A 12,768-nucleotide genomic window follows, 5' to 3' on the forward strand; every position below is an offset into this window, starting at 1 on the left:
TGAATATAAAAAAAATTTCTTTTAATTTGTTTCTATTTTATTTTTTTATTTTTTGATTCTATGAAATTTTGTGATTATGGACTGGATTTATATGAGACAATTCCAAATGAAATACATCGGATGTGAAGAAGCGAGGAAGAAGCGTGTTGGCATCGGTAATTTTTTTCTGTTTCTGTCATTGAAAGTTTGAAATCATAATGTGGGAAAAATATGAAGTCTTTCAATTGCAATTATCAGAAAGAAAAAAAAAGCGCCATTGAACTTAATGTTTATTTCATTCTGAGTGCAGTAAGGATGATGTAATTGCACTTATATTCGAAATTACAGTACAATTTTGAAATTAGTAATCCAGATTGAGAACCAATGACATGGCTTATTTAATTCGGATTTGCAGAACTAAGAAAGTACATTTTGAGGAAATTCAGGATGTAAAACTGAAAGTATATTTTGCCACTCTTATCACCAGCTAAAGACAGTATATGCCTTGTCACTTGTATGTTATTTGTAAGGACCCTTTCTTGCGTCTGTGGTATAGCTAGCCTAAATCTGAAAAATAGTATCAAAAAAAAGTTAACGCTGAATGTGCCAAAGCAGCTGGTATGTGGCAGTCCAAGAAACATCTGCTTTACTTTATTCAGAAATAAATGGAAACAACCACAACGTAAAGCGCCTACTACGCGAGTGTACATGATTTGTTTACAAATCAAACTTGCTGGCGTCTGCGTCCATTGTTTGTTTACAATATAAAGTAGTTCCTTTATGCACGTGAATGCAATATGTGTATTTGCACGCTAGTTCAGTATCGGGTAATATTGCACGATTCTGACAATGTAAAATTAACGGAGATACTTAAAAAAATGAACATATAATACTATTGATAATCGCGCACATATTCATCTTTGAGAACTGACAAGTCCATATCAAATGCTGGATCGGATATACATTTAAACATTTTTTTTACTAACACGAAGACCACTTCCTGCTATCAGACTAGCAGTTATATTTTATTTTTATTTTTCTGACAGGGGTATACCAGCCAACTCTGCTAGTTTTTGTATCTGCAGCTTGATTTATTATTTTACTGACATTTGAAGGCATCACCTCAGTGCTGGGTGATTTTACTGGCCAAGGTTTTGTTGTATTAATCGTGCTAGTCTGTTGTTAATTGCTAATAATGCTTTACTAGCAACATCACCAATTGCAACATTACCTTTATCGAGAACAACGTCAATAGCTTTCATTGATAATTGTTTTGCAATCGGTATTGCTTTTGGGCTATACTTCTGAATGGACACTGAACAACATCATCGAGTCCATCTGCGTAGCTATAGGTAACCTTATATTTTGGTAATCGTGAATTTATTGCCCTGACCATGATCGGTCCACACTGAGCATTATGTATGATCATCTTATCTTTTTCACTGATTTAATTGCACACCCTCAATCACTGTGATAATCATCAACGATTTCATCGATGAGAGACCTATAAACATTGATGTCCATGATACCACTTGTAAATAATCGCTGACAAATATTAGCTGTTTCATTAATAATTTCTGGGGAATTATTACCGGCTTGTCTTCCGCCAATCAGAGTATCGAATCGTTCAACATCTGCAAGGACGTTATTTGGGCATGAAGTGATAAGACCACTTCTTCGAGTAACAAGACCACTTCTGGTTGTTTTTCCTGCTTCTTTCTTACTTGATGAAGAACTTAATTTTCTCCATCGTCTAATTTCTTCAAATTCCAAATCTTCTTCGTTTTGTTTCCCTGCTTGTTCAACGTCTTTATGTTTTGACTTCATTTCTTGTTCTTTTTGTTTCGTTTCCGTTCTGTTTTTCGTTTATCAAATTGCAACTTCACTTCTTCTTCTTCGTTTTGTCTCCTTTCCTGCATTGGTTGTCTACTAATATGCTTATCTACTTTTTGGTTAAAGATACCAAATTTATTAACATCTTCCTCAGATCTGATTAGCAGAGTATTAGTCGTGACACGATATACATTACTGACCCAATCGGCAGCATTTAAAGTTTTTACATATTCGGGTTTTACATACTTATCTATTTTATGATATCCAAACGCAGCAATATTAATCATTTCATCTGTGTCTTTGACAGCGGCAATATCAACAGGCGTGAATTTATATATTATCATGGTTCTGGCTCTTGGAAGAGGTTGTGGTCGAACTTCAGGTTGTGGTTGAGGAGGACACTGGGGTGATGGTTGAGCTGGTTGAAGACGGCCAACAATATCAACAGGTAATGTCTCAAGAGCTTTCTTGAGCCACCTCAGTTGCTGTAACAATTTTCTTACTTGGTTCCACAATTGGTTTGAATAACTGTTCTTTACCTTCTGCAAATTCCACCTGAGACTCCTGATGCTCTTGTCATTTTTGTTCGACAGAATCATGGACTTGAAGATATTTCGTAATTGCCTCTAGTCGCTCTCGAGCTAATTTAGCTGTGTAAGGTTCCATAGTTGGCATACCATTGCACATTATTATTTTATACCATTAAATGTTTTAATTACTCACACATTACAGCAGCAGGGAGGGTGACGACCAATACTGAGTGTCCAGGTGGGTAAACAAACACACGTACAAATTTGAAAAGACGAGCGACAAAGATAAAGTAACAAAGTTAGCTAACCCAATTAGAGAAAATATCGGTCAGTTATAGGCTTTGATTTGGCATTATTGACCTTGTAATTTTATTTCGTTCGTATGAAGCTTTAATTTCAAGGACAACTTGCTCCAAAATTGGTCTGTTCGCCCTCTCCGCTGCTGCATTTCTTGTACAATGACATGCTTAGTATGAAATGACAATTTTTGTCATCTAAAAGGGAGGCAGTATGAAAGAGAAAAACACTGTAAAAGGTTTCCATGTCGTGAACACCATTTCCTTGTTTTTTTTTTTTTTCATGCATTGTTAAGTACTAGTACCGTCACTTTTGAAACTATGGAAGTTCAAATATTTTCTCATTGTCTGACTATAAATTAAATGTTCCTTCATTAAACGTCTGTGTGAAGCAACATCCTTAAGGTCATCTCTCCATAAAACAGTTTTGTGTCTCTAGCTCATTTGCCATAAACTAACCTTAAAAATCTATTTGGAAAAGAAGAAAAAAATGCCTTACTTATGTATCCCGCTGTAAATAGACGAAAATCCATATAATTTTAATATGTAAAAATATCTAGAAAGTCTATTTTGGGATCTAAATTTTAAAAAACAGCATTTTATAAACAGCTAAATAATCTTTATGAATGTGCCAAATTTGGTTTTTTGATGTCTCTACAAATAAATAATGGTGGGTATGGTACCATGTTTTGATAAAAAAAATAATTCATTGTTAAACAGTATTAAGTCGACGTTGTTTGAACAAAATTCATATAAAATACAATTTCAGACATATTTTCATAAATATAATTTTTTAATGCTTCTTTGTAACAGCATTACATGTGTGCAATTTTTTATGGAGTTATCTTTCAAATAAAATCATTGGTTCATCCTACCACAGGAGTCTGATGTTTAATCAATAAAGTACGGCGAAATCTCTGACACATGAAATCACCTTATCACTAATATAAATGAACAATGCAGTGCATCGATGACCACAAGCTCCATTCGACTTTTCTCACGCGTCTTTTATCCCCTCAGGATGGCAACAAGACTGACAAACTACACATAAACACTCAAACGACAGTGACGTACCAACGCATAACTCTCGGACGACCATCGCATGAATCCAATCCGGCGAATTAACCTTTATTTTCACCACTACGGTCACAAACCCTTTATATTATAATCCACCATACGGAAATAGCCCATTCTACCAGTTTCTACCCAGCAGTAAATATGCGTTAGGGTCTAATAATCGTACTGAACATGGCGCAGAATCTGAGCTATCTTTTAATACTATGGGAAATTTAATAATGCGGTATCAATAGATTAGTAAATTTGCTCACAATAATGAATGCATCATGAAAATATTATCAACAGTAATATATTACTACTATTTTCAAAAGTTGTAAATATAATGCTTTCACTCTGCACATACATAAATGCATACATACATGCATACATACATACGTATATATGTGTATTGGAGAGAGAGGGAGGTTGAGATACAGACAGACAGAGACAGAGAGAGGAGGGGGTAGTTTTGAGGAATGAATATTGTAACTTTCCCGGACCTTTGAAAGAAATTATTGAGGTATTAGATGAACTATTACAATTTAGGTACAAATCTTTATATCATTGGCACGAGCAAGGTATTAAACAGTGAAACTTGTTTCTCTTCTCTCGCCTTCTTCACTGTCGTCGTCATAATTAAAAATGGTAAATCTCTAGTAAACAATATTACATTCACAAGTGTTTCTTCTTTCTCATTGTCAGACGTGATAAATGTATCATTCATGGTCCTTTTTTTATCCTTCACCACCACCATGTTTTTCACCTCATTATCATCAGTAGTATAATTATCAGGTAAAGTATCATTTGTACCTCTCTAACATCACTATTACCATAAATGCGAAACATAAGTAACTTTTTCATTCGTCATCTGCTTTTGCTCTACCAATCATCATCGGTAAATCATACAAGAATCATTTTGTTCTCTCTCACCTCGTCATTAATTGTAATGTATCGTATTACATATTGATTTTATCCGTCACAACTATTCTCTCTCTCTCTCTCTCTCTCTCTCACACACACACACACACACACACACAGGCATCATCAATGGTTAATCAGTGGTATAAAGAATCAGCTATTCACCTTTCCTACTGTTTTTTCTCTCTCAATCATTATTATCATCATCATAATGAATAGTACATCTCTCATACAAGTATCATATTTTCTTTTCCACTATTATTTTCTGTTATAAAAAAATATCAGTACAAACAACAGATGATCTTGCAACGTGGCTACCTCTAGAAAATCGATCAAACACATCTTTTTAATCTATGGGGTCCAGATTCCGTCTTTAATATATGAAGTGTGATGACATCATCAACCTTTATTTCTACTATCCGAACTTTAACTACATATTTCTGTTCTGGAAATTTATATAAAATTATAAAATTATACAATCTGAAATAAAAAAGCAAGCTAAATATTTTATCTCGTGAAATTACTTTCATCATGTTATTCAACCCGTTGTAGAATGGGCTACATCGTTCTGGTGTTAGAATCGGATAGGGTTCTGTAGTTCATATAGGACTCACGGTACTAATTCAGTACCCATAGTAAACCTATGCAAACACCATGATATTAAAAATTCAATAACTTAAATTTTTTTAGTGCTCATGATCAAACCTATATTTATCAGTAGAGATGAAACCTGGATGTCAGCTTTTGTGTAGAGGAAAGGATATGAGCCGCAGCATTTTCTGGACCTGCATGTGTTTGAAACATGTGCTTTCAATTCCACACCAAAGAATCAGGTGCTAATTTTAGTAATGAGTGTTCCAAACTCAAGACTGTTAAAGGACTGAAATTCCATCAATAAAACAATGTCTCTGTTTTTTTTTCTTCACTTACAGCTAGGATAAGCTCTCAAAAGATTATTTTTCCTACAACATAACTTACATTATTAACCAATCCTGGTCAGCCTAACCCATATATACTCTATTTTAGGTTAACCCATATTTCCAGGCTGGTTCCCATTTTTCCATACCATTAGTACCGCGTGTCCTATCAGAACCACTTAGGTCTCACTGGATAGTTTCGTATTTTGACACCCCCGATTTTTAAGGTAGAAGGCATGAACCTAATTATCACAAGCCTAACATTTATAAATTCACACATAAGCTAAATCTATAATGTGGTTTAGATTTACTTTGAATTAGGCTTGGAAATAGGTTGGCTTTTTGGTGACTGCCTGTTACAGTTAGATGAGCATTGGAGATCAAATGCGTAACTTGGACTGCAAAGGAGCTGCCGACTTGGCTTACGTATTTATATGTGTCTGCTACAGAGGTAAATATCTAAAAATCTAGATGGTTGAGGGGTGATTAAAAGTATGCTAATTTGTTATAGTACTAGTGAACTTTATTCATGCATAAGGCACATATTGATTCTTTTAGCTGCCTTGTCACAGGAAAATATTTAAAATAGCTATTTCTTGTCAAAAATGAGTGTAAAATTTAGGGGTTGGTGGCAGTGTTGGTTCAGTATAAAAACCACCAGTTGCATCAGGAATTAACCTGATTACTGCATTCACAATCTCACATGTATGCTTTCTACAAAAATCATTAGTTTATTTTTATTTGTATCTTCAGTGTAAAATTATTCTCATTTTTCTGTAATTGGTCATTGTTGGATGAAAATTCACCAGATAAACTGTCCAGTGAGACCTTAACATCTGCGCTGGGAACCAATGGCCATACCTAAAAAGCTCGTCGAAGCAGTATTGAGTCCGCTACGTGTGACATTATTCTGGATTATACTTATATTATTATTATTATTATTATTATTATTATTATTATTATCATTGTTGTTGCTGTTGTTGTTGTTGTTGTTCACTACCACACTGCTGATTAAAGTTAAAATATTATCATTGACCAATTATTGATATAGCAAAATTATTGGGAGCTGGTTATTGATATAGCCGTTTGATCATATTTAAAGATATCATATTTAACATTTAAGTAAATACTTGTTTACTGACTTGCCTTAACGAAACTGAAAAAATGTCTGATGAACTTGCATAGGATCAACTGCAATTAGTTCAAAATCTAGGTAAAACTGACAGAAAGTCTTCTACTAATTACCTGAATGGGAAGTGAATATATAATTTAATTCATACTGACGACAACGCTGTAGATTTATGTTTTCATTTCGCATTACTTTTAAATTTCCAATGTATTTCTTCTTCTTGTTCTTCACAATATAGCAGAATGCCATCATCATCATCATCATCATCAACAATAACAACAACAAAAATAGCAACAGCAAAACCTGATATAGCAGTAATTTTATTACTTCATGCAATGTCTTCATGTATATTTTATTTTATTTGTTAATCTCCATATAAATCCTTCATAAGACTTGCGGCTATATTGGCATTTATATGAGATGATTCATGTCGCATTTGATCCAACATTTTAATGCTTTCTTTTCCTAATTCTAAAAAATAATTATAAGTAAAGTGATTATACTTGTATCTCTGATAAAAGTGATATTTGTCAAAATCTATAAATTACCTGAATATTTTAATTGGATTCATTTTTTGATAAGATTACTGACTGTCTTAGCAGTTGAAGAAATAAAAGCTGTAGATTGGAAGAAAACTAAAGCAAATAATATCATCCGTATCAACATCCGCGCTAGTACTGGTTGTAGTTCTCATGGACTGACCGGGAATTCTCTCTGTGAGATTCAGTTTCGAGAAATGTTCTTTTCTTATGCTTTTCAAAGGTTAGGTTTTCATTCGAAATTGTGCTATTTCTAGCTGAAACTGACCCTCTCCCCCACCCTTCTCTTGTTGAACCCACTACCTGTATTTTTATTAGAATTTAGTGCTTCGGTTTAAATTTTCAATCAAATACTCCGCAAGTCAAACAAAAATGTTACTTCTAAGTGGCGTACTAAGGATTGGTGCGAGGGGGACGGTTCGCTCCGGGTGACAGCCAGAAGGGGGAAGGGGCTATAGGAAGAGTTGAAATACCAGTACAAGTTTTCAAACCAAATTAAAAAATTCGCCAAAGTAAAAGTTATTTCCAATTTGCTTATGACAGCAGTGTATTGTTTAAAAATATACTTGCAAACATATTTTTTGTGTGTTTACAATTTAAAACGGGGGGTGGGGGGGGTGGGGTGCAAAGAATGATCTGCCCTAGGTGCTAACTACTTTAGGTAGGCCTCTGTTATTTTTACGTTATATAGCGAGCAAATTTAAGAGCTTATTTTTTTTTTGTCCTGAAGATAATTTGCAAAATATTATATAATACAAGAAATTGTAAAATAAAATGATGCTGGAAACAGTGCCTATAATTTTTGTTTTCTAATGAAACGGAGTAGGCCATGAATGTATCCGATTGGAACTATCATTTCCAAAACTTTACTATCAAGAACATACTCACAAAGCTTTAGGTAACTGTATGTGATACAAAAAGTCAGTGACATCCATGTTATCAGGGTAATTCATAATTATGTGAAAATATAAGAAGATCTTCATTACATAATAATAATAATAATAATAATGAGGACTTTGTATATCGCATAATCTTTAGAAGCTCTAAGCGCTTTACGAGATTAGACAACACCTATAACATAAAAACATATATAATGATATTATTACAGAAAACACCATTAAATTAGAAAACAAAAACATGCTGTAAATATGTAAGGTAGGAGACATTATTAGGTCTTTAAGTTTGTTCTTGCAGTCGAAATAAGCGAGTTTTAAGAACACTCTTGAATGGGATCACTGTGTCTTTGCGTTTAAGTTCAGTGGTCAATTCATTCCACGTTGCTGGGCCCTGGTATGCAAAAGAACGTTGTCCATATGACTTAGTTTTCGTAGTGGGAATAATGAGTATACGATTGTCAGAAGAGGAGCGTAAGTATATTGTTGGTGTGTACACATGGGGTGAGGTCGGATAGGTATGTTGGACTGGAGACCGTCAGTGAAACGTAGCACAGAGAACAAATTTTGTGTTTGATTCTGGATCGAATGGATAGCCAATGTAAGGTAATGAGCAGCGGGGTGGTGTGCTCTGATCGTGGTACTCTAAGTATGATCCGCGCAGCTGTGTTTGGAACTTTCTGAAGTTTCTGAAGTAGATATTGAGATGAACCAGACAGAATTGAGTTACAATAGTCCAGTCTGGAAAATACTAATGAACATACAAATGTTTTAGTGGCATCAGCTGAAAGATATTTGCGAATGGGGCTGATGCGTATCAGCTAAAGGTATGCAGCCTTGCATATGTTCATGACATGCTGATGCAACGTGAGAGTAATGTCCAGAGTAACACATATGTTTCGTACTGACTGTGTGAATTTAATGTTGGTGTTACTGATATTTATTGTTTGAGGTGACTGAGAAAGTCTTTGGTTTGTGATCAGAATGGCCTCAGTTTTATCATCATTTATCTGTAGCTTGTTACATGTCATCCATGATTTCACATCAGAAATGCACCTCTCTACACCTTGGATGGTAGCATCAACTTCAGTTGGGTGGCTAGATTTGTATATTTGGGTGTCGTCGGCGTTCAATTGGCGAGACACTGGATGATGATCTATGACGCTTGATAGCAACTGAGTGTATAGAATGAAGAGAACAGGTCCACGAACAGGCCCCTGTGGAACACCAGAACATAGATTAACTGGGCTGGAGTGTGTTCCATTTGCAGACGCAATTTGTGTCCTGTTGACCAAGTAGGACTTGAACCACAGTAAGACTGTATCATGAATGACAAGTACATGCTGTAGACGGTGAAGTAATATATCATGGTTTATTGTGATAAATGCTGCAGATAAATCAAGAAGGGTGAGGACTGTAATCTTTCTGCTATCTAAATCAGAGATAATGTCATTAACTAATTTTAGAAGAGTAGTTTCGGTACTGTGGCAAAGGCGATATGCAGATTGTACATTGCTAAAAAGACTGTTTGAATTCAGATGAAATACACGTTGGGATATAACAACCTTTTCAAAGATTTTTGATATGAATGGGAGATTAGAAACTGGGCGGTAGTTCTTTAAATCGTTATGGTCGAGTGTTGGTTTCTTAGTAATCTTGAAGAGTTCTTTGCAGCTGGAACTTTCCATGATCTTAGTACTGTTGTGGACTGATTTTGCTGTATGGACTATGTTTGTGACATTCTTCTTAGCTGCTTCATAGATTTGCTTACGAATAGTGAGTCTGGTGGAAAGCCAAAACATCTCAGCTTTACGGTGGTCTCTTTTAGCAGTGCGAAGCTGGTCCCTAACACTGCTATACCATGGAGAACACTTTTGAATTGATACTCTGCACTTTGTGGCTGGGGCATGTTTGTCGAGCAATGAACGCATGCAGTTATTGAGTTGTTCTGCTGTAGGAGGTAGGCAAGTTGTTAGGTGTGCTTGGATGCCATGCATTCGTTTGGTTCTATTTATCATACGGAGGTTTCTCTTAATAGCAAATAAAGGTGGAGGGTTAGGGACTGATACGTCAAGATGGCATATAATGCAGAGATGACCTGATGCAAGTTCGTGGGATACCAGGGGATAACAGTCATAAAGCCAAAATTAGATATGATATTTTATAACTCAGTTATAAAAGTATTGATTTCCTCCTAATTACTTTCAATTTTACTATTAATATTTCATATTATTGCTTCGTTCATTATCTTAATACCATAATCTCCTTCCGATGACTCTTTGCATTTTTCTTAATAATGAATACCGAAAGCAAACTTGAATAATACGTCTTCACTTAAAATCATCTCTTAACATTTAGAACCACAAAGTATTCGATTGAATTAGTACCCTGAGATATTGCTACTACGTTATTCAAATAATATAACCGGATCCTATATCATATTCCTGCAATACATTATTTTTAATTAAACGCTTAATGATTCAAATGTGTAATGCAATTAAACGCTTCAAATAAAACTTTCACTGAGTTCTCGAGGCATTAAAAGTTTAAGCTTCTTGTTGCTTCCTAACAAATCCTTCTCTTTCTTCCAGCTGTTTCGATAACGCATTTAACATTTAGTTTTCTATCACGAGTTAATGCCAGAATAAAAATAAGTATATTATGTTTTACCACTAACCATCTGACACTAACCACCAGTAAATTAAAGTACTATTCCTTATTTTAGACGAAACGGTTATCATGAGAGTGTATACAGTGTAACTTGAGACCAAAGCTAATTCATTACTCCAAGTTTCCTTATAGCATCCGCGCCTGGAACCAACATTACTTCTTGAAAGAAAACTAGAAATAGTACAGGCCAGACTACCATACTGCTATTAGAACAAAGACAAAGGAAAAACTATATTTTTATTGTTACATTGAAATGTATATCCTACTTCCAATGACGTGCCGCAACATGTAGAATACGGACATTCACGTCATGGATGATAACATCCCCGCTGGGAACTCAAAACAACTTCATATATGTTTTATCATACTATAGTTGACATCTTAACCAGGATATTTGAAATTCTGTGCTGTACAAAAAGATTTCATACTATTCGTTCTTTCCGTGTTTCACTTGCACGATATATTCCTGGACCTCTGCTTTACAGTACCGTATCAATTTTAGCATCCATGGTCAGAACCAACTTAAACATTTGTGTTTATAAAAGCCTCGGGAATATATATTGGGTTTCCTTCACATGTAAACGTCAGATTTTCTCCATGTATATCATTCAATATCTCTTGATCCTTAGGAATTGCAATTTATCAGCTTTATTCTTAAATCATTGCTCACAAGAACTGGCTCGTAGGTAAGGTACCTATACTTGTTCCCTTGCAGTGATGCATCATCTCTCAGAACCACGACCTTTTTACCATTGCATGTTACAGCACAAGTTGATGCCAATAAAATATATATTATGATTTTGGAACTAACCATCTGACACTAACCACCAGTAAATTAAAGAAAGTATTATTTTTTTATATTTTAGACTAAAAGGTTATCATTAGAGTATACAGTGTAACAATCGACCAAAGCCTTTTCATTAATGCAAGTTTCCTTACAGCATCCGTGCCTGGAACCAACATTCCTTGTTCAAAGAAAACTGCAAATAGTAGAGGTCCGACTCCTATAGAGTAATCACAACAAATGACAAAAAAAATATAAAAAAATAAAAATATATTCATTGCCACAGAGAATTTCACAACCATATGCCGGCAACACGCAGAAAACGGACATCACCAATGATAACATTCCATCTGAGAACAAACAAAACTTCACGTATGAATTACCATTCCATAGTTAACATCTTTACTAGGACATGCGAAATTGAGTGTGCAGTATAAATCAAGAAGTTTCACACCGTTCTTTTAATGTTGTTTCAATTTTTACATCAAAGATTCCTTCAACCGCGCTATATAGTACCGTATCACTTTTAGCATCCGTGCTCAGAACCAACTTATACATTTAGGTTTGTAAATGTCTGAGTAAAATATCTTGTCCTTCCCGCACATTGGTACGAGTCAAATTATTTGCATTAAATCGTTTAGCATCTCCTTTTCCTTACGTAATATAATTTAACATCTTTATTCTTTAATCATTGCACAGAACAGCGTGGATTCGATGTAAGGTACCTATACACGTATACATGAGCAGCAGAGAGACTGAGCCCACCAACTATTTCGTCAAACAGAACCTTCTATCGAAAACACTCTTGATAGAAGTATTGTCTTCACAAAATAAACCCTTCTGGTCAGAAAACACTGATAAATAGGCTTTCTCCGCTGACCAGAAGGGTTATCTCATGAAAAATGTCTACCTATATAACTACTTCTCAATACAAGGGTCTACTAGACGAAACATTCGGTGTTGTTTCAGTCTCTCTGCTGCTCGAAATACAAAGTATTTCTAATTAAAAACTGTATCTAACCCAACTCGATACCGTGTCCGAGGATCATGTAAATTTATCGTTACAAATCCGTGTGGTTTTGCCTGAGCACGACTAAAGAAATTTCTGAATTTATTTATGTCCATGTCACCGCTGCACCAAGTCTGATGAATATTTCGTAACGTGTGTAAGTCAACGCCGTTAAATACCGCGAGAACGTTACAGTTATCTCTGATCACTTTCGG

Source organism: Sinohyriopsis cumingii, chromosome 11 (assembly GCF_028554795.1).
Source record: "Sinohyriopsis cumingii isolate HCF-2022 chromosome 11, ASM2855479v2, whole genome shotgun sequence".
NCBI classification, from domain to species: domain Eukaryota; kingdom Metazoa; phylum Mollusca; class Bivalvia; order Unionida; family Unionidae; genus Sinohyriopsis; species Sinohyriopsis cumingii.